The sequence below is a fragment of the Meriones unguiculatus genome, chromosome 18 (assembly GCF_030254825.1).
Source record: "Meriones unguiculatus strain TT.TT164.6M chromosome 18, Bangor_MerUng_6.1, whole genome shotgun sequence".
Lineage (NCBI taxonomy): Eukaryota > Metazoa > Chordata > Mammalia > Rodentia > Muridae > Meriones > Meriones unguiculatus.
Window position 1 is genome coordinate 19,995,562 of NC_083365.1, and position 22,541 is coordinate 20,018,102.

Genomic DNA, 22,541 nt, shown 5'->3' on the forward strand with positions numbered 1-22,541 from the left:
TGCCTTCTATTTTCTTAGAAACAGCATGATTAACCAGGCACAGTGGTGAACCCCTGTAATCCTAGCACTCAGGGAGGCAGAGGCAGGAGGATCTAGGTGAGTTCAAGGCCAGCCTGGTCTACAAGTTGAGTCTAAGTCAGCCAAGTTTACACAGAGAAACCCTGTCTTGGAAAAACTTAAAAAAGAAAAACAAAGAAAGAAAAGAAAAAAACACATCAGGATTATGAACCTAAAACATCCCCAATATAGCCTCTGAGTCCTTCTGTTGTACCCTTATTCATTTCTTTTTTTTTCTTTCTTCGTTTCTTCTCTCCCTTTTATCGTTTTTTTCCTCCCTCCCTTTCTCTTTTTTTCCCCTCTAGCATTTCCTTATTTTCTAATTTTATGACATAGACATTGTCATTATGGAGGCTTCCAGTTAAATGCCAATTGGTTATTTAGTTGACATTTTAACTTTTTTCTTTCCTTATTCTTATTATGCAAGCACTACTATTTTCCATAATTATCCCGAAAGGTCAAAGCATAACAAATATGGGAAAGAGGAAAAGGGAGAAACCAAGCAGATGGCATTTATTTTCCGGTTCCTTGCTTTTTTTGTTGTTGTTTTGTTTTTAAAGTTTAGTGAAAATTACCCAAACCTTCTAAATCTATTTATTTTCCTGAAAGTGATGACAACAATGCCATCATGGAGCCATGAAGAATAGATGAGCTTTTAGCGAAAGACAAAGTTAAGTGTTTGTTAGTTTCGATGATAAAAATAAATACCATGACAATTTAGAGAAGGAAAGTTTAATTTAGCTTCTGTTTCTAGAGTTTGTAAGGTATAGCGGCAGGAAGGCATGGAGGCAAGAGTAGGAATCTTGCAGATCATTTTTTAAATTTTTTTTTCTTCACAATTTGGTCATTATATATACCAATTGAAGCCTCCTCCCTCAATTCCTCCAGTCCCACCTTCCCTCCTTCCCCTCCTTCCCTTCCCCTAGTCCACTGAAAGGGGGAGTTCGCCACTATTGCCTTCTGCCCATAGCTTGTTAAGTCTCATCAGGACTGCTTGGATCCTCTTCCTCCGTGACCTGGCAAGGCTGCATCATCAGGGGTGAATGATCAGGGAGCAGTCAGCTGAGTTCATGACAGAGGCAGCCCATGATTCCCTCCGTCAGAGATCCACATGGAGACTGAGCTGCCAATCGGCCACATCTGAGCGCGGGGTCTAGGTCCTCTCCACGCATGGTGCATCAGTCTCTGTAGGACCCCCTGGGCGCAGAGCAGATCACTCTTTACACACACAAGGAAGCAGAAAGAACAAGCAGAAAGTGGCGAAGTTAAAACTCTGAAAGCCTGCCCCGAGTGATGTATTGCGATGGCTAAAGTTATGTTTTAAACTACTGTGCCTAAGGAATCTGTAAAACAAAAAAGCCTCTAACCTCCAAGTTCCGCTTGCCCAAGTACAGATAACTTTCTGGAATGCTGGTGGCTGTTGTTCAAGTTAGATGACGAGCCATGCGTTTTCACTCTTGTAAACAAGGTTGTTTGCCTCGACTGCACAGGTGGCAGGTACCGTAGGCAGGAAGTACGTCAGGGAGTAACTTGTCCCCCAATTGGACAAAGGTGCGGCGCGCATAGCCTTGTACGTTTTGCCTTTAAAAGCGCAGGTCTAGTTAATCCTTGCCATTCTCTGGAAATCCCAGCTACGGATCTGGGTAGTGTCCATGTCCTGGCCAGTATTTAATAAATATTACTTCATATTTGGCTCAAAAATTGTGGTAGTGATCTTATTGTCACCCGGTGGGATTAACAGTACTTCCTCCAGAAAGGCTGTACTTCTTAAAGATTCCAGAACCTTCCGAAGCAGCACCACCAACTGGGGACCAAGTGTTCAAATATATAAGCTTAGGGGGCCATTTCTCATTCTATTTAATCATTCAATAGAAGCCCACAGACAGTGAGACAATGCTTTTTGCATCGATATGCTTTGCAATGGTTCACATCACTTTGCTGGTTTTCACAGAAACACTGAAGAGAACTGTTCATGCTGCTTTAGCAGAGTTTCACCACTTCAGGGCACTCATTCCGTTTGGGCGGAGTCTTGCCCCTTTTGATGAGTCGGACCACCATTGCTGCTGTTTGCTGCTGCTGCGGTTGGCTGCTTTCCTGTTTGGCTGGATGGCTGGTATCCTGACAACTGAGATTGGTATATTCCCGAAGAACCCAGTGATTCTAATTAGCAGGAAGCAGCTGAAAGAGGTCTACAGCTCCTTTCCCTACTGACTTCACATCAAAAGGGTTTTTTTGGGGGGGAGGGGAGGGGAAAGGGGTGTAAGGGAAGTAGAGGCTTTTAAGAACATTAACTAAAGAAAGTGTTTGGGGCTGGAGAGAAGGCTCAGAGGTTAAGAGCACTGACTGCTCCTCCAGAGGTCCTGAGTTCAACTCCCAGCAACCACATGGTGGCTTACAACCATCTATAATGAGATCTGGTGCCCTCTTCTGGCATGCAGGTATACATGCAGGTATATGTATACATAATAAATATTTAAAAAAAATGAAAGTGTTTGAAAAATCTAAGCCTATAAGACACCATGGCCAGAAGTAGCTTACAGAAGAAAGAGTTTATTTGGGCTTACAGTTCTAGATGGATAAGAGTGAAAAAAAAAAAAAAAAGCAAGGGAGATATGGATCAGAAAGCTGAGAGATCCTATTTCCATCAATACCTAGGAAGCAGAGGGATCAAACCAGAAGTGTGGCGAGGCTACGGTCTCTCCACACCCCTCCCCAGTAAAAAACTTCCTTCAGTAAGGCTGTACCTCCCCAAACAATGCCAACCAATATTCAAATATATAAGCCTGGGGGGCAGGAGCATTTCCTTTTCAAAGCACTATAGTCTGTTTCTAGATTTCCTTTGCCAAAATTAGAAGATTAGAAATTAGTCCATTACTTTAAAATTTCATCCTCAAGGAAGTCTTTAGGGCCCAGGGATTCTTTGTTAAAATATTACATGCATGTCCTCTAGGCTCCTTGCTCCCCCTTTGAAACCTTATGAATGAAGCCTGCGCTGTGTGTATTACTCTCAGCACCACTATCTCCCAGGCTCTGTTAATCCTGCCAGGTGAGAATAAGACCATTATTTCGAGTCAAATTTGAAAAGAGTTTTAATCGAATATTGGCCAGGATGATGGACTCTGGCTAGGACCATTCTGGGGTTCTCAATGATGACAAGTCACATTTCGCAGAGGCTTATAAAGGCAATCCTGTAAAGTTGCGTATCTCCCGCCAGGTCCAATCAGGGGTAAGCATACATCTTGACGGACTTCCTGATTGCGGGCACTTCTTCCTGCATGTGATGAAGCCATGCGGTGCAGCTGGGTCAAACACACTTGTTTAGGGGAACAAAAACACGTGGGTTTGCTATCTCACGTAAACAACTGCCTCTAGCATTTCAGAAAGCATCTGCCCTTGCATAGAGGGCTTACAGGTTAGAGGCATTTTTGTCTTATGAATCTCTTAGGCACTTAACACTTCAAATAGAACAGCCTGCTGACAGCCATTTAAGCTCTATTTTCAACAGTCAGCATTTTGTTGTTGTTGCTGTTTTGTTTTTTTGTTTTTCAGTCAAAAAGGTTGTAAATCAGCCTTTAATGTAGAGGAATTTTAATCCAGGAACATGGCTACTCTGATCAAATCCAAAGACCCTGTAGGCCTGTGTGATCTGGCTGGAATACAGACACACCTTTAACACACACCTTTAATCACAAACAAATGATTTCTAATTGAGGGGCAGACAAAGTGATGAATCAGAGAAAGCTCTGACAGAATGAGTCAGAGATAGGATACACCCAACTCTCAGAAGAACAGACAGGAAGATGGAGGCTGGAAGCTGAAGCCATCAAGGTCTGGGCTTATAGAAGATTAGACTGCATAGAGGTTAGTAGCTTCCAGGCCTAGGTCTAGGCCTTGGGATAGTTAGAATAGAGATAGAAATGCTCTGGGCTCAGCCCAAGCCATGCATGCGTAAAGCTTGGGTACAGTCTAATCTCATCCCTTCATCTGAGGAAATAAAAACAACATTTACAATTTTAATTTACTCTCCCTAAGGCAGAGTTCATAATGGCTGGGCAGGAATGGCAACAAGCAGGCCTTGTGGGAGGAGCAAGAGGCTTACTTGTCTACTATTTAACATACAGGAAGCTGAGAGGAAGCGGGGTCAATTCCTAAGCCCTCAAAGCTCCACCCCACGGGACACAATTCCCTCCAGCAAAGCCACATCTCCTGTCTTAGTGTCTTAGGCCTGCTAGGCAGAAGATCTCCAGGCAAGCTGGGGAGTGTGCGGGGCAGGAGAAAAGATTTCTCCAGAAATAACCGTTACCCTCTTTTAGACTAGACTGCCGGTGCCAGGCCAGATGGCAGCCAGGAACTCAGAGCTTGGAAGCCCGAGTAAGGTGGCAACGAGGGTCCGGCTTGACCCGGATGAGTGGTGGCTGTTTCAGGAACAGCCTGCTGCTTGTTCCCACAGGCGGGCACCGCAGAGGGCGGAAGGGCACTAGAAAGATGGTGGCAGCAATCCATGATCCATGTTGACACCCTGGAGGGAGAAGCTCACAGCAGCCAGCAGCACATGGCTGACTAACTAGCAAAGCAGCTGAGCCCCAGGAGTTCGGCCACAAATCTCCAGGGAGAAGAGCCCTCCCTTCCCCAGAATAAATGGGTGCCCTTGGTGGAGAAGTGAAGTTCGAGAGATTTATTTCATGAATCCTATCACAGGATCCTATCATGATCCTATCATAGGAAGGAGAACACGGTACTTGATTATCTTGTGGGTGGAGGAGAATCTCCAGGTACTGTTAAAGGCCATGGTTGAAAGCCAAGACACCAAGACACCTCATTAGGTATCCCCAGGTGCTTGCTGAGTAGGTTTCTTATCAGAAAAGGGTCGGGCCTGTAATCTTCTTTATGACTCTGTTTGGAGGTTTTAGGGTTCAGGCAGAGAGGGTACCCCACTGAGAAAGGGAGTCCGTTGCTTTATACCGAGCCGAGAAACTACACGGAAACGCCAGACTTCGACCTCACCGGCGGGGTTCCACTTCTTAGCGAGGGTCTCCAGGGCTGTGAAGAGACACCATGACCACAGAGACTCTTACATGGCAGTATCCAGGCAGACAAGGTGCTGTAGAGGGAGCTGAGAGTTCTCTCTCTCTGGATCCTCAGGCTTCTGAAGAGAGAGGCCTGGCTTGAGCATTTGAAACCTCAAAGCCCAGGCCCGGTGATACACTTCCTCCAACAAGACCACACCTACTCCAACAAGGCCACGCCTCCTCACAGTGCCACCGCCTTTGGGCCTGTGGGGGTCATTTTCACTTAAAGCACCACACCGCCGAAAGGTCACACAGCCCTTACGAAACACCACCAACAACTGGGAACCAAGCATTTAACCAAGCAGGGGGGACATTTCTCATTCAAACCACCGCCGGGTCCCAAAGTGAAAAAGGTTCTGGTTGATAACAAAGCTGTTTGTAAATGGAATAGAACCAGCCCCGCGCTACAAGAGTCCTGTATTCTTCCCTTTTAATTTGTTAATGGTTTCTAAGAAAATGGTTTTTTGACTACATAGAAAGGCCTATGCAAAGAAGAATAATGAACAATTGAAATGTACAAGTAAAAAAAAAATGTGCCTACAACCAGATTAATGTATTTCCTTGGATGCAGTCTCATTTCTAAAACTCTATTCAGGAAAGACAAGGATTGTGTTGGTATTAAGCATGGCCTCTTTGTTTTGTTTTTCTGTCATAAAGTGAAAGCTTTGTCTCTATTAAAACAAAAATTTGGCAGAATCAAATTATTTTTCTTCTGAGCCATGAGATCTATTTCCTAAACTACCATAGGCTCTCAGAAAACAACCATTCAAGCTGCAGAGTTGGCTAGTTAGAGTTATCTGCCTTTTCATCAATGGGATTAACGGTATACCTGTCAAAGACAAGAGGGACTCGCCTGCCCTGGGTAATGAGATCATCATTTCAGAACACGATTTCTCCCTAAAGAAGGGAATAAGTCCTGAAATGACTTTCTCGGATCCACCTGGAATCTAAAGTTTACGGGAAACATAATATTAAAGAAAACTGTGCCTGGGACCCATGAAAACGCAGAGTGAATGAACCCGGTCCTTTGGAGGAGCAGCCAATGCTGTGGATGGCTGCGCCGTCTCTCCAGCCCCTCAGTCATGGATTTCCTCTACACAAACCCTCACTGAGTTCTAGCAGTTTTGCATTCGCCTGGATTGGAGCCTAGTGTATGGCAGACACTTTTAAAATGTGAAACGATGCATGGAGAAAAATAAGAATTTATGGGGTCGGGGATAGCTCAGTGGCAGAGCGTGCGTTAGCATCTATGAGGCCCTAAGAGCTTGTTCCTCCTAAAATCCTATGAGAATGATGTCTTGACTATTTATAGCATTTGAGGCTCCTTTTTGGGATCCTCCTCAGTTTGGTCCCTGCTTACGCAATATTTCTTCTAAGTAATACTTCTCAGAAACTCTATGTTCCACTCAAATTTCTTATGCATCTTCTCCCACATGTACTCCTGCTCTCCTCTCAAGTCCTGTTGTAATCATTGTCTCAGTCATGAAATGCCCACATCTTCTTCATTTCAGAGTGTTGCCAACATAAAACATCTCAGACCCCCGCAAGCTTTTGGTTATCTTCTTTTGTAGCTTTGCGCAGCTCTCTTTGCACAGAAAGCCTTAGCATTTCGTTTGGTACGTGTTTTACTTAGTGTGTGTGTTTTCTATTGCCGTGATAAAACAAGACTAACCGAAAGCAATGTGGGGAGGAAAGGATTTATTTCCGTTTGCAGTCCGTTGTAATCCATCATGGATGGGGCAGGAACCCGGAGTTCAGAAGTGAAGCAGAGACTGACCATGGTGGAGTGCTCCTCGTTGTTCTGCCTGCTTTTTTATATACACACGACCACCCGCCCAGGGGTGGCGCTGGCTTCAGTGGGCTGGGCATCCCTCTATTAGCAAAAAAAAAAAAAAAATGGCCCACAGGCTTGAGTACAGGCAGTCTACCAGGCACTTCCTCAACTGAGGTTCCTCTAGCTGTGGCAACTGGGACAGTATGTATTTTTACTTCAATCTAACTATCTCAGGTGAGTTCATTAGTATAGTCTATTTCTCTAGTCAGATACAAGCAAAGGGAACAGTTCATGAGTCACAATGCTTTGCATACCATTCAGTATCTACATGAGCTAAGGACACAGAAGAAACGGAGGACAACTGATTCGTCTTTGTAACTTTAAATTATGCTCTGAAGGTTCTGATGTCATCTTCTGGCCCCCATGGGTACCAAGAATGCAAGAGATACACAGACATAAATGTTCAACAAACCACTTGTACACATAAATTTTTATAAAGTCTATCGATAAAAAAAAAAATAGCTGTGTGGGGGCTAGAGAGATGGCTCAGAGGTTAGGACCACTGTCTGCGCTTTCTGAGGCCCTGAGTTCAATTCCCAGCAACCACCGGGTGGCTCACAACCATCTATAATGAGAACTGATGCCCTCTTCTGGGGGTGCAAGCATTGTATACGTAATAGATAAATAAATTAAAAAAAAAAAACGGTGTTGCTTTTATTAAAAAACAAAAAAAACAAAAACAAAAACAAAAAACCTGTGTGGTTAGAATTACCCTACCTTGCTTTATAAAAATATCGTTATTGATTCTCATAGAATTGCATACAATAGATTTTGATCATATTTATCTCCAACTCCCTCCCATAACTCTCCTCAGATCTGCCTCCTCAACCCCCCATTTCTCCTCTTTTTCCTTCTCCTCTTTTTCTTTTTCTTCTCCTCCTCCTCCTTCTTCTAAATAACCCATTGAGCCCAATAGGAGCTGCTCCTGTACTCTCATGTGTAGAGATAACCATTGGAGCATGTTTAACCTACAAGGGACCTTATTAAATAAAATTGACCCTCCCTGCCCCAGGGGCCATCAACTGTCAATAGCTCCTAAGTTAGGGGTTAGCTCATGAACCCTTTCCTCCTCCATGCTAGAACATTGATTGACTGTCTCGATCTTATGTAGGTCTTAAAATTTTTTGAATTAGATTTATTCAGTTTTAATTTTGTTTGTTTGTTTGAGACAGGGTTTCTCCATGTAGCCTTGGCTGTCCTGGAACTCACTTTGTAGACCAGGCTGGCCTCAAACTCACAGAGATCCACCTGCCTCTTCCTCCCCGAGTGCTGGGATTGCCAGCTTCAATTTTAATTTTATGTGTGATTTGCCTGCATGTATGTTTGTGTACCACGTGTGTGCCTGGTACCTCCACAGAGGTCAGAGAGGCTATTGCATCCCCTGGAACTGGCCTCACATCTGGTCGTGAGCCATCATGTGCTGGAAATCAACCTGGTCTTCCAGAAGAGCAATAAGTGCTGCTAATTGCTGAGCCATTTTCCCAGCCCTTGTACAGCCAACAACAGCTGCTGTGAGTTCATGAGTGCAGCTGTCCTGCCCAGAGGGCATGCTGCTCTGGGACCATGCCTCTGTAAAAAGAAGTTAAAACTGGTTCAGTCACCTGGTTCAGTTGTCTGGGAGGCTTACTGCCTCTTTCTGCTAACCTAGGCCTAGTCCTGGAAACATCTAGCCTCCGCACAATCTAACCTAGGCCTAGAATGTTTTCAGCCTCTGAGACTTACTGCTGAATAAGCTCACCCTTTCTAAATCTTAGCGCTGAGCTGCTGTTTCACTCAGCTGTTCTGGCGCAAACTCCGTTCCCAGCTGACTTATTCAATCTGGCTTTTCTCTCGGCCTCTGAATTGCTCTGCTTGGTCTCTAACTCAAGCAGTCTGCTCTAATATCCTGGATCCTGCTCATTCTCTGGCTTTGTTCCATCGTCACCTGTGCTCTCTCTCTGCACCCTGTCTCTCTACTCCTGTCCTGTTAAAACTGCCTCTTCTCTCTCTGCACTGCCCCTTAAATATCTTGTTTTTCTTCTCTTTTCTCGTGAGAATCGAGCGTGTGCTATTCTGTCAAGTCTTTTCTGATTCGTCACTTTTTCTTCCACCCAGTTAGGCATCACTCTCAAACACGGATGCCTCCTTCTACAAACTTTCCCTTCATTGTTTGGGATTAAAGGCATGTTCGTATTCCAGCTGGATCACACAGACCTAGATCATCTTTGGATGTGATCTCTTGCCAGAACAGCCAGCTGTGTTCTGAATTAAAATTTCAAGACATGCCTCAGTTTAGATTTCATTACTGAAAACCTTCCATGGACTTTCTGTTGTGTAGTTACCTATAAAGGAAATAAGAGTTCCTCCGGCGGATTAAGAAGGCTGGGGAAAATTTAATGGAAAGATACTAGAGAAAAAATTATCACTTAAATATCTCCATAGCCCACACTTTTCTAACAGGAAAACAAATTTGTGTTATGAAAATTATGTAACTAGTTCCTGGTGGAGCCAGGACACATGTTAACTTAATCAGATATCTTAAAGACCTTGAGTTGTGATAGGGTTCTTTTTGAAATTTCATTTACTTATTAGTAGAATAAGCTTACTGTAAAATGAGATTCACTCATAAAGTTACAGAAAGTCAAACCACACAAGTTACAAAATAAGTAAATTTCAGGGCCCTTTTGCATTCCCTACTCCCTAAGTTCTTTTTTTTCCCCCCTAATATTGTTATTACCCATTTCTGCCTCAAAGAATGTAACTATTGTCTTCCACAAGGTGGCAGCATTGCGTATTCCTCAGCAACCTCTCCCCGAGGCTGGCGCTGTCCTGATTGTTCAGGGTCGCTGATGAAGATTGAAGTTGTCATCCTGGTGTCACAATCAGCTTAGGGTACTGAAATGCCAGGTCAAAGCCGGATGCCTAACTCCTAAAGGGAAACAGGACTGCAGAGCTGTGTCTGTGGAGAGACACAGAAATAGGTCAGGGACGGAGTGATGGAGACCTATCCATTGCCTGTCCCCGTGGAAGTCCTGGAAGAACCGAGGTGCGGTTTCGTGAAAATCTGTAGGCATCGGTCACATAGTCCACGCTCCCTTCGCAACCAGCCTGTCCCAGCCAAGAGTCTGTCTGCGCGGAGCTCCTTAGGACCTCAGGAGTCTTTGGCTGAGAAAACAGGCTGGAGAACTCTCTCTCTTCCTCTCGTCTTTTTTTTTTTTTCTCTCTTCCTTTTCTTTTCTCTTTTTTCTGCTCATGCTTTCTTTCTGCAGTCCTGGGGAATGGCTCTGGGGCTACTTAAACAATGAAACGTTTATTTGCAGCCCTGGGACCTGGTACGCTCAGCACAGGCTCTAACGCGGAGCTGCAAGGGCAGCAAAGGTTTGCCCAGAGGAGCTGTGAAGACCATGGTTGCAGTCCCCCTCCTCTCTGTCTCTGTCTCTGCCTCTCTCTCTCTCTCTCTCTCTCTCTGAATGCATATACATATGTGTGTATCTTCCTGCTTCCTCAAACAGTTTTGGATTTTTTGTTTTGTTTTGTTTTGTTTTTGGTAATTAATAGGAGTTTCTATGTCTAACACAAAAATCTAGAAAAATCATCATATTGAATATTTTGAATCAGGTCAATTTAAACTGAAATGCTCATTTTCCTTTAAATTATTCTATTATGTCTTGAAATCTGTTTCCTGACTTATTTCTTTAAACAAAACAAAAATTCTGGGCTGGAGAGGTGGCTTAAGTGGTTAAGAGTGCATAGTGCTCTCGAAAGGAACTGGAGTGTGGTTCCTGGCACACACATCAGGTAATTCCAGCTCCAGGGCGTCCAACTGTCCCTTCTAGCATCCAAAGTCACCTGCACACACACACACACACACACACACACACACACACACACACAGAGAGAGAGAGAGAGAGAAGAGAGAATAAATATTTTTTTAAAATAAAATTTACTCAAGGCTACATAGTAAAACCTGTCTCAAAAGACAAATTTGCAAAATGTTAGACAGTGCATGCCTTAAGGCAGATCTCTCCTGAGTGTAAAGCTAGGCTGGTCTGTCTACATAGTGAGGGCCTGTCTTGAAACCACCAAAACCTGCTTTCTTCTTTTGTCTAGTTCTTTTGGGGGTTGGACACACATGCTGTGGCACGCGTGTGGAGGTCAGAAGACATCTTAGAGGGGCCAACTCTCTCCTTCCACCGTGTGGGTCCTAAAGGTTGAACTCGGGTTTCCGGACCTGGTGGCAAGGGCCTTTCCTTACCAAGCCATCTTGCTGGCTCACAGGGATGTGTCTCCTCTCTCTATATATTATTTTAGAATAGCCTTATATTAACCCTCTAAACTATCCTTATCACTTCTAAGGCCCTATCTCAGGCCGTCTGCTTTAATCGTTCCGACCTGGGCTACCTCTCCTCATCGTCTGCATCTGCCTCTGCATCTCAAACCCACCCTAGTCTCAGCTAAGAAGGTTAAATACTTTTTAATTATTGCGTCTGCCAAAGGTCATCAGCAAAGGGACCGGGCCGGTTGTGAGCGACTGTCGACGTGTTCGGCTGACCCTGACTCGACTGCTCGGAGAGGGTTTCCTGGAAAATCTCTCCTCGTTGCTCCAAGAAATTCCACACACTCGTGGAATACTTGCTAATGTTCTTCATTTGGGCTAATTTCCTCCATCCATGCCAATCAGCCATGTGTTTCTCCATTCTGACCCATCGAGGCTCTTTCCTTCCTTCCTCAGGCGTCTTTTTTTTTTATTTTAAATGATGTTTGTCTCAGCGTATGTGCACGCACATGGCTGCAGGTTAGAGGCCAGAGGAGGGAGCTGGAGCCTCAGCTGGAATCCCAGGAAGCTGGGAGCCGTCTGATGGAGGTGTCAGAACCTGAACTCAGATCCTCTGCAGAGCAATGCAGGCTCTTAACCACTGAGCATCTCTCTGGTTATTATGAGTCTTTTAAAATCACAGCACAAACACCCGGAACCGCTCACTCTAGTAGTCTGCTCATCAATGTCTAAAAAAGTGGGTGGTGACCCCCTTAAGGGTTAAGTGACCCTTTCACAGAGATGGCCTAGGACCATCTGCAAACACTATATTTACGTTATGATTCATAACAGTAGCAGGATGACTGTAATGGAGTAGCAATGAAGAGAATTTTATGGTTGGGCTCACCACAACATTAGGAACTGTGTTAAAGGGTTGCAGCGTTAACAAGGTTGAGAGCCCCTGTCTAGAAGCCCATACTCATCTTAGTAAGCTCTGCTTGTATCATGTGACTTTGTTCCTTGAAAGGTGAGTGGCACCTCTGGAGGGTCTTTTGGCAAAAGCTATGAGAGGAAGAGTCCTCTTTTGGGGAGTGGTGTTTTGTTTTTGTTTGTTTGTTGAGATAAACACAGTCCAAGCTTGCACCTGCCCTCCCCCCCCCCCCGGCTTCAGTGGCCTGAGCGCTGGGGCTCCTACTTCCCTTTCCCTCTGTTCTAACAGTCCAGGTGATGACCCAGCAGTCTAGAAGGTTACTCAGAATAATTCTGCTGAGGCGTGCATTGCTGTGCAGGTGAAATGTAAACTTCCGTGCTCTAAACCGCTGATGCGGGAGTCGCCACTGCAGACGTGCATTGTAAGTGGGCTCCATGGCACGCCTGTGGGGAAAAAAACCTGCTCCTTAGAGGGTGAAAGCCACATCTTCATATGTGCAAAACACAGAAATATGGACAGGTTTGGGTATCACTGTTTTAAAAAAACCTCCCGGGAGATTTGAATGACCCGCCGGAGTTCATACCTCCACACCCCAGATTGGACTGGCCTGGGGGTAGTCTCACTTCTGCTTTCTGTAGGTTGCTCTGCCCTCACAGACGATACCAAAGAGTCGGATCCATCAAGGAGAGACAGCGATGTCCATTTTCCATCTTTCGTCACTCCCACTTCATGACACACTATTGGAGTACACAGCATCTTTTATGACTCACTTGGAAAACATAAGAAGGGGAGAATAAATGGCTGTGGCTATTCCTGGCCCAGAACCCAGAGTCAGCATTTTCTGCACAGATGCAATTTAGAAGTCATCTCTCTCTTCAGCTGCTAACTTCTGAGTTCTCACTGAGTGAGTCTGAGAGCTGTGCAGCAGCATTCTCTATCTTCTGGACCCAAAGACTCTCGAGATGCCAGAGGGAGATTTTCACATGCATTGTAAAGGTAGTTACTCCAGTCCCAAGGGATCTGATGCTCTCTTCTGGCCTCTGAGGGCACCAGGCTTGCAAATGGTACTCATACGTACATGCAGGCAAAACACCCATGCACATAAAATAAGCACAATTTAGTTTCGAGATGTTAAAAGTTAAACATTAAGAACCTTTAAGAAGCTGGGTGAGATGGTGCACGCCTGTAATCCCAGCAGTTGGGGAAGCAGAGGCAGGCAGATCTCTGTGAGTTCAAGGCCAGCCAGGTCTACAAAGCAAGCCCAGGGCTGTCAAGGCTACATAGAGAAACCCTGTTTCAAAAAAGTCAGGTGTGGTGGCACACACACGTAATCCCAGCACGCGAGGAGGCAGAGGCAGGCAGATTGCTGTGAGTTCGAGGCTAGCCTAGTCTGTGAAGCGAATCCAGGACAGCCAAGGCTACACAGAGAAACTCTGATTCAAAAAGCCAAAAACAAAACAAACAAAACAAAACAAACAAAAGAAAGAATAGAATAAAGAATAAAGAATAGAATAGAATAAAGAAAAGAACCATTAAGAGGGTAAGGGGGAGGGGAGAGAGGGTAAGAGGGCACTTTCCCCTGAGCATGGAAAGAATGGAAAGAGGTCCTGGCCTGAGTAAATCACAGAACCCAGAGCTTATCCTGGCTCATGCTGGTATTAGGTGGATCACCACTAGTCACTGTTAATTTTTCTGCCACGTCTCTTGTAGCGGACAATGACCTAGTTGTATCTTAATGAAGCGACTCCATTTTCCGTTAGAATGTCAAAACTGTGATGTGCCGATTAACCAAGACATCACTCTTGATTTCTCTTTTGTACATGTTCACAGTAGAACAGCATTGAGATCGGCTCACTTTCTGGAAGACACTCTCTTAAAGGTGTTACCGTTCACGTGTTTTCCGATGTTATTTTTTGGTCACCGAGCACCTAATTTGAGGGCAAGTGTGGGGATAATTGCAGACGAGTGTGTGGAATTTCTTGGAGCAACGAGGAGAGATTTTCCAGGAAACCCTCTCCGAGCAGTCGAGTCAGGGTCAGCCGAACACGTCGACAGTCGCTCACAACCGGCCCGGTCCCTTTGCTGATGACCTTTGGCAGACGCAATAATTAAAAAGTATTTAACCTTCTTAGCTGAGACTAGGGTGGGTTTGAGATGCAGAGGCAGATGCAGACGATGAGGAGCTCAGAGGACTTGAGGGCAAACTCATCTGTAGCTCATTATTTTTTCATTTCATTTTTTTTTCTATTTAATTGATTGACAAAAAGTATGTATTTGTCACGTGCAACGTGCTTGCTTTGCAGTATGGATATGCTTCATGGGGTGGCTAAATTGAACTGGTTGGTATTAAATCGCCGTCTCAGCGACGAAATGCTGTGATTGCTCATGAGCCTTATTGGATTGCTTAGGAAGCCCAGTCTCTTACCTGGGGAAAGTAACCCAGAGTCCATCTAATTGCCTAAGGGGTAGGCAGCCATCTGACTTAAGCTAATTACATACTGGGATGCGGAGCCCTCTGCTAGTCTGTGTTGGGCAGGGGAGTCAGAGGGGGTGAAGGGGTAGGGTGGGGCTGCCATTTTCCGCCAAGGAGATGGCAGAAGCTGAGAAAATCAGTCTTCAGAGAGGTCGGAAAACGCCACAAAGCCTAAACGTGAAAAGAGAATTTTCAGTCTTGACTTAAATCCCATGTGCTTTGTGAACGCTGGCTGTCCCGCCGGGCGGGGTTTTCTCCTCTGACGCAGCCATCTTTGTAAACGAGAGCAGCCTCTCTCCATGCTCACGCAAGCTGGTTTGGGATTCTGTTCCCTGCAAGCAATTGCCGCCCCGACATGGCTAACCTCTGAGGGACGGAGGCCATGTTTACTGCAGGTGTCTGGCTTCCGAAACTTTTGCCAGAATTCTCTCGATTAGCCTTCCAGGACAGGAACTGGTTGTCTGGTTCAACAGATGTCGAGGGCTTTGTGGGCAAATGGTTCCTAAGGAAAATGCTGAACAGCGCGAAAACTTTATAGCAGTGGGCGCCCATGCTTACCCACGAATATTCTAAACAACGACGAAAAGACCTAAATATGTAAAAACTTGCGGAATTTTCTCTCTGTAAGGGAACTCAGCTCTGCTAGCATAGGTAGACTTTAAAGGAGGCGTGCACAGCAACAAAACATCCCGTCATAAAAGGATATGAAGATGGATAGAATTATCACACCCACCAAGCTCTAACCCCCTTTGCTTCTGCTCTGGACCCCTGACACCAATTATGCAAATGTGCTCACTCAGCGCTGAGTAGCTTCCGCATTGTGATTTAAATGTAGGTGCCACAGGAAAACAAAAGGAAATGCACTGTCCCTTTCAGAATTTAGAATGTGAACTGATTTGCTGATTCGTTTCTGTGGAATTACCAGGCAGCTGGAGAAACAGCTGGATCAGTTTCTGAACATCATCAACAAGAAAGAAAGAAAGAAAAAAAAATCCCTCCAGTTTGAATTACAATAAGGGTTTTCATCTGAATTTTATGGTATTGTTTAATAAATACAAAACATGATTTACTGGAAAATTGGCGGCTTTCCTGTTTACATTATCGAGTGTCTTAGGAAGCTAAAGCCAAAAGAACCAGTTTGAAGTCACTGAGAGTAATCTGTTCGGATTTTATTTTAAAGGACTACAAAATGCAGTTTAAAGGAGCTGAAGATAAGAGGCTAGGGACAGAGTGCATTCCTAGGCCCAGCTATTGTTTGTTTGTTTGTTTATTAGACAGGGTTTTGTTGTGTAGCCCTGGCTGTCCTGGAACTCTCTCTGTAGATCAGGGCTGGCCTCAAACTCAGAGATCTGGCTTCTTTTGCCTCCCAAGTGCTGGGATTAAAAGTGTGTACTGCCAGTTGTAGGCAAGGCCCAGCTATTTTTATTATTACATCTTGAGACAGGATTGGCTGTGTAGCCCAGGCTGCTCTGCTCCTGTCTCACCTCCTGAGTGCTAAGACAGGAGACACTGCTCAGCATCACTGGAAAGGCCCAGTTCTCCTGGTGGTCTGGTCTTTGGTAAGTGGGCTTTAACATTGTGAAGACAGTATTGCCTCACTGAATAGTGATGAAAATTAAATAAATTCATTTGCATGAAGTGTTTAAAAACAGTGCCTGGCGTATAGCAAGTGACATTAGTTAGTTACTATTATAGCCCAAAATGAAAAACCTTAAAAAAAAATGTAAAACTTTGTATTTTTTTAAAATTTCTGCCAACGGAACAAATCATTTTCTTCGTACAGTATCTTTTCAAATCCAGTCATTAACTGAAAGGAGGGAAGTTGATGTCTGCGTCATTACGGGTGTGAACTACATAAAGGGTTGTAAGCTGCATGTGTCTATGTGTATAATATATCCATGACTTTGTATGTACGGGCAGTCTTAATCTCAAATTTTGAACCTTCCTACTGCTTTACATCCTGCCTGCCAAGTTGCTTGAATCGTTGACTTATCTTGAGACACGGAGGACCAGGACTCCCTGGTTAACTATGGGTAAACAGTTGCAATAAAGTCAAGACAAGTATTACGCGGAGCCAGCAGCAGGTCCTAGGAAGAGGCACAGCCTCATCGGCATGCACCAAAACAGAAGGCAGGATGGCCCGGGAAAACTACACACAAGAAGGCTTAGGGTTAGGTAGACACTTTATTTCTGGGTAATATCCCGAAGGAGAAATAGCCAAAAATCCAAACAGACTGCCCGAATCAGATATGGCTGCAGATAGCACCATCTAGACTGGGGACTGATAACAGCATGTTGAGCTCCTCCTCAGAGGGCAGTGAGGTCGTGCTGTGTCAAGGCTTGGGTGCCAAGAAAGGGAACCAGAAAGGAACTCGGAAACTAGAAATGGGGCGGAGGGTAAGAACTCTGAGCTCTGCCAGAAGCGCCCCTGGGGTAAAGATGGTTCCTGGATATGGGCTGAGTCGACTCTGTGTGTCCAAAAGCCCCGCACTGTGGATAAGGACTGGAAATGTTGGGAGTAAAGGAAGAAAAAAAGACCAGCATGTCCGCTAGGGAGGGAAGTGGTTTTCCTGGCAGCTTCTGTTGTCTCAACTTATCACAGAAACCATACTGGACTCCATTTTCTCAATGAACAAGCAGGGGTCTTGTTGACCCTAGAGACATCTCTGAGACTTGGCAAGAAAGAAAAAACTACATTTCAAAGAGAAATTGTTTCTTCCTGCCCATAAACTCTGAGACAATGAATATCTTCTCCCTACATCCTGTGTCTTTAAAGACTTTTCATTCTCACCTGCCTGCCGTGACACCTGCAGGGTCCCCTCAGCCTCATAGCATGGGGCCCTGAGTTCAGATTTCAGCACCCATGTAAAAAGCTGGCTGTGCCTGCTCTCGCGTTTGTAATCCTGTGTGTGCTGGGTGTAAACAGAGACAGAGGGATGGCTAGGATTTGTTCCAGTTTCAGTAAAGACACGTCTCAAGGGCATAAGATGGAGAGTGATTGAACAGGGTGCCCAATATTCTCTTTTGACCTGTGCATAAGAGCACACACGTGTACAGGCATGCATGCACAAATAGAAACTGGGGCATAGCCAGGCAAGCATGGGGTTCTAGGTTCAATTCCCGATACTGCTATCCAAGAGGAAAGAGAAGGAAGAAGAGACCAGAGAAAAGAAAAGGATACATCTGTATTTCCGTTCTTATTCTACTGTTCAAAATAAACAAACAGCCACCCTTGATGCTACTGGAGGAAAGGAAGTAAAACTCTAGCTCTGAGAGAAAGGAGAATACATATCTGAAGACATAAAATAATCCACCACTAAGAGTACTCTTCTTAGTTTGCGCTGATGATTTTGGTACCCTCACCTTTCAAAAACTCCGAGGAAGGAAAGGCACACGTGAGCTAAACTGCTTTTGAGCTGGTTGTGCTTGTGGGCGCAGTGTCTTGGGAGGAGCTTGTTCTCCGAGACTGTAGACGCTTCCCCACAGAGCTGCTCTTCAGAAGCTAGAAACTTAATGCTTGTTCCCAACACTCTTCCCATTCCGGAAAAAAAGCGTTGTGTCTGTCCCCAGTGCCCTGAAGTTTCCCAGTGTTGTCAGGGCAGACTTGTTTCTATCCAATGTGCAGGGCACTTGGCAGGCTCCGCAAACTTGAAAATTCATGTTCTTCATATTGGGACCTTTCCATGAATCATGCCTTTGATCATTTCTTACAGTCTATTTTCCTTCTGTTTCTACTCAGTTTTATTTGCTATGTCCCTTATTTGATTTCTGTTAGGTCCTTTTGTTTTTCAGGCAGGGTCTCCTGTAGGCCAGACTGTCCTTGAATTGATGATGCTCCTGTCTCAGCTTCCTGAATGCCGAGATTGTATGTGTGTACCACTGTGCCAAGTTCTGAATACTAATAAATTGTTCTCTTTTTTCCCCCCGGGATCAGACATGGGTCCTGCACGTACTAACTGTGTCGCCCAGGATTCTCAGGAGAAATAGAACCGAGAGAATGAATATACTTCCACGAGGGATTTGTCAGATTGGCTGACATGACGTGACTTGTGTAGTCCAACAACTGCTGTCTTCACATTGCAAGGACGGAGAACCCGGGAGCTGTTGAGTCCACGAGGCCCGACGCCTCGGCAGTCGCAGTGGACTGCTGAGGGCCTGGAGGATTTCTTTCGTCCACGTTGGGAGGCTGGAGTCGCGAGTGCTGAGGCCAGTGAGTGATGGCTGCCTCAGCAGCAATGGAATAGAGGAAGCGGTGAGCAGGGTCCATGAGGTCAACAGAGTAGACCAGCTTGCTGCCGCCCACAGGAAGGCAACTGGGCAAAGAGCAAAGCTTCCTGCCGGGAACTTTCTTTTTCCCGGCCACCACTGGGGGGCGCTGTCCACACTTAGGGTGGGTCCTCTCACTTCAAACAACTTGATCAAGACCATCCCTAACTCATTAAGTCCAGTTGCTTTATCTCATAGTTAATTCCTGATCTAGTCAAACTGACAACCAAGAATAACCCTTATACTAGACACTAGGTAAGAACTCGACCAACCCCGACACCCAGATTCATTGTTTAAAAACCTTTTTTCTGACTTAGTGCCTATTTCCCTTTCGTTTTGGTTTTTTTATGCTCTTTTTTTTTTTGAGAACAGAGTCTTACTCCATAACCCTGACTGTCCTAGAACTTGCTACACAGACCAGGCTGTCTTTTTCAAACTCGCAGCAACCCACCTGCCTCTGACTCCCAAGTGCCGTGATTATAAGTATGTGCCACCACACCCGACTTGGTCTATATTATATGTTAGATGTGTTTACTTTAAAAAAAATAGAGTTTCATTTTTAAGTGACATCATAATTATATATACATATATACATTTATGGGGCGCAGTGTAATATTTAATTACAGATCTGAGTTACTGGCATAGTTATGGCCTCAGACATTTTCTATTTTGTGTAGAGAACACTAGCCTTAGAGGTGTGCTTCTTTTTACAAGTTTTCAAACTTGTTTTTTAAGGATTTTACACAACATGCAAGTGTATTTTGGTCACGCCCACTCCCAGCTCCTCCCCTCACTCTCCTCAGACCTCTGTAGATTGTGTCCTTCCCACCTTTGTGAATTCATGATTTCTCTTCCTCCTCCTCCTCCTCCTCCTCCTTCTCCTCCTCCTCTTCTTCTGTAACCCACTGTGTCCAATTTACTGTCTGAAAGAGTATGGGCGACCTATCAGTAGCCACGCCCCCGGAGGAAAAAACTACCCCAGTTCTCCCAGCAGCCATCGGTTCATGGCTAGTAGTGTCTCAGCTAGGAATGGCATCCAGGAGCCCCTCCCCCACCTACGCAAGAACTGCTGGCTGGCTTGATCCTCTGTAGGACTGGTTCAGGTAGCCAGCGCTGTGAGCTCTGTCAAATCCAGCAGACAGCACCTCGTCGCACTCCTCATCCTGCCCCTCCTACGTTCCTCCTACTTTCCTTTCTGTGGGGTCCAGGGATTGAACTCAGATTACCAGCCTTGTGCGAAAAGTATCACTTCCCTGCTGAGCCATTTCACCGGCCCAGAGGTATTTCAGAAAGGTATGGTGACCTCATCCTGCTTTATTCTTTCCAGAGATTTAGCCTGCAGTCCAGCCACGGATGGAAGAAATTTTATTTGCTGCTTGGAGTTCAGGGGGAGCTGCTGTTCAAGTGCACTTCAAACAATGCTTCTGTTTCAGTTCTGCTCTCATTTCCAAAAGCAGCAGGCATATCAGTTTCTAAGTATTTTGAGAGTTCTACAGTATTGTTTTACTTAGGGTTTCTATCGCTATGAAAACAAAACAAAACAGAACATCATGACCAAAGGAACATGGGGAGGAAAGGGTTTAATTGGTTTACATACCCCAAGTCACAGTCCACTGAAAGAAGCCAAGGCAGGAACTCAAAAAGGACAGGATCCTGTAGGCAGGAGCTGGTGCAGAGGCCGTGGAGGGGCGCTGCTTGCTGGCTTGCTCCTCAAGGATTGCTTAGCCTGCTTTCTCTTAAACTTTTTAAAGGTTTATTTATTATGCATACAATGTTCTGTCTGCATGTCAGAAGAGGGCACCAGATCTCATAATAAGATGGTTGTGATTGCTGGGAATTGAACTTAGGACCTCTGGAAGAGCAACCAGCATTCTCATCCTCTGAGCCATCTCTCCAGACCCTCAGTCTGCTTTCTTATAGAACCCAGGACCACGAGGGTAGAGCCTCCTACAATGGGCTGGGCCCTCCCACATCAATCACTAACTAAGATAACACCCTGTAGGTTTAGGTTTGCCTGTAGCCCCACCCCCACTACAGGCAGAGTTTCTCTGTGTAGCCCTGGCTGTCCTGGAAGACATCCTGTCTGTAGACCAGGCTGGCCTCAAACTCAGAGATCCAGCTGCCTCTACCTCTGGAGCGCTAGGATTAAAGGCGTGCGCCACCATGGCAATAGCCTGACCTTATGGAGGTGGTTTTCTCAATCGAAGCTCCTCCCCTCAGAAGACTGTAGCTTATGCCAAAGTGACATAAAACAAGTATGAACCAGGTTGCTTTTCAGCCTTCCATTTTTTTTTTTTTTTTTAGGTTTGGATTTAGCTTTCTTGGTTCTGCTTAATCCATAGTTACTTACTCATATGTGTCTGAGATTCCAACAACTTTCCCTCTGACAGCAAGATCTTGTTGCACATCCCACGCTGGCCTCGAACTAGTGATCCTCTTTCCTCAGCCCTGAACGCAGGAATGCGCACTGCCACACCCGGTTCCGGTATATTTTTGCTGCGTTTCTTCTCCAGTCACATTGGGCTTTTAGATCATCCGGATTCTAAAAGATCATCTTGCTGACCTGGACACAGTGGTGCATGCTGTAATCTAGCACCCAGAAAGCTAGCCTGGTCTACAGAGCGAGTTCCAGGCCAGCCAGAGCCTCATAAGGAGACCCTGATTTAAAAAAAAAATAATAATGTTTTATTGTTGTTTTAGTAAACTTTGTATGAGATTAGAAGGATGTGCTCAATCTGCCTCCCTCATTTTTTTTTTTCTGGGTGCTGGGGATTAAAGATAGAGCCCTGCATATGCAAATGCTGTATCGCCCAGTTTACGCCCCAGCCTTTAGTTGGCTCTGCTCTTCTCCCTATAGCTGGAGTTACAGGTGCAGGCAGCCACGGCTGGCTTTCTCTTGTTCTTGGGGACCATCTCAGGTCCTCACATTTGTGCTCCTATCCACTAAGCCATCTCCCAGCTCCTAGACCAACAGTTTTAAGCAAGAGTCTTATAACACTCAGGACAATCCAGGGAGTCATTATCACACTGATTTTACGAGTAAGCAATAGAATTAAATGACTTGAAAGGTTGCCCATACGTGATGCTGAAGCCGGAGCTCAGAGTGGAGACGTTTTGCCTACAAGTTGAGTATTCTTTCCATTAAATCCTCGAAAAAGAAGACTCTCTAATTTGGTTGTTAAAAATATCATCCATGCTCGCTAGTTTAATAACAACTTGATACAAGCTAGAGTCATTTGGCAAGACAGACTCTTAACTGAGAAAATGCCCTCCCGTGGGGATATTTTCTTAATTAGTGATTGGTGTGGGAGGATGGTGCCACCCCTGAATAGGTGGGTCTGGAGTTTCTAAGAAAGCAGGCTGAGCAAGCCATGGGAGCAAGCAAGTGAACGGCATTCCTCCATGGCTGCTGCTTCATTTCCTGCCTAGAGGCAGGTTTCTTCCCCGGCTTGCCTGGTTGGTGCAGTACAAACTATGAGATTAAATAAGGTCTTTCCTCACCACGTTGCTTTTGGTCATTTTTTTCCCCACCAACATTCATAGACACCTTAAGAAAGCATCTTTGGGGGCTGGAGAGCTGGCCCAGAGGTTAAGAGCATTTGCTGTTCTTTCAGGGGTCCTGAGTTCAATTCCCAGCAACCACATGGTGGCTCAGAACCATCTATAGTAAGATCTGG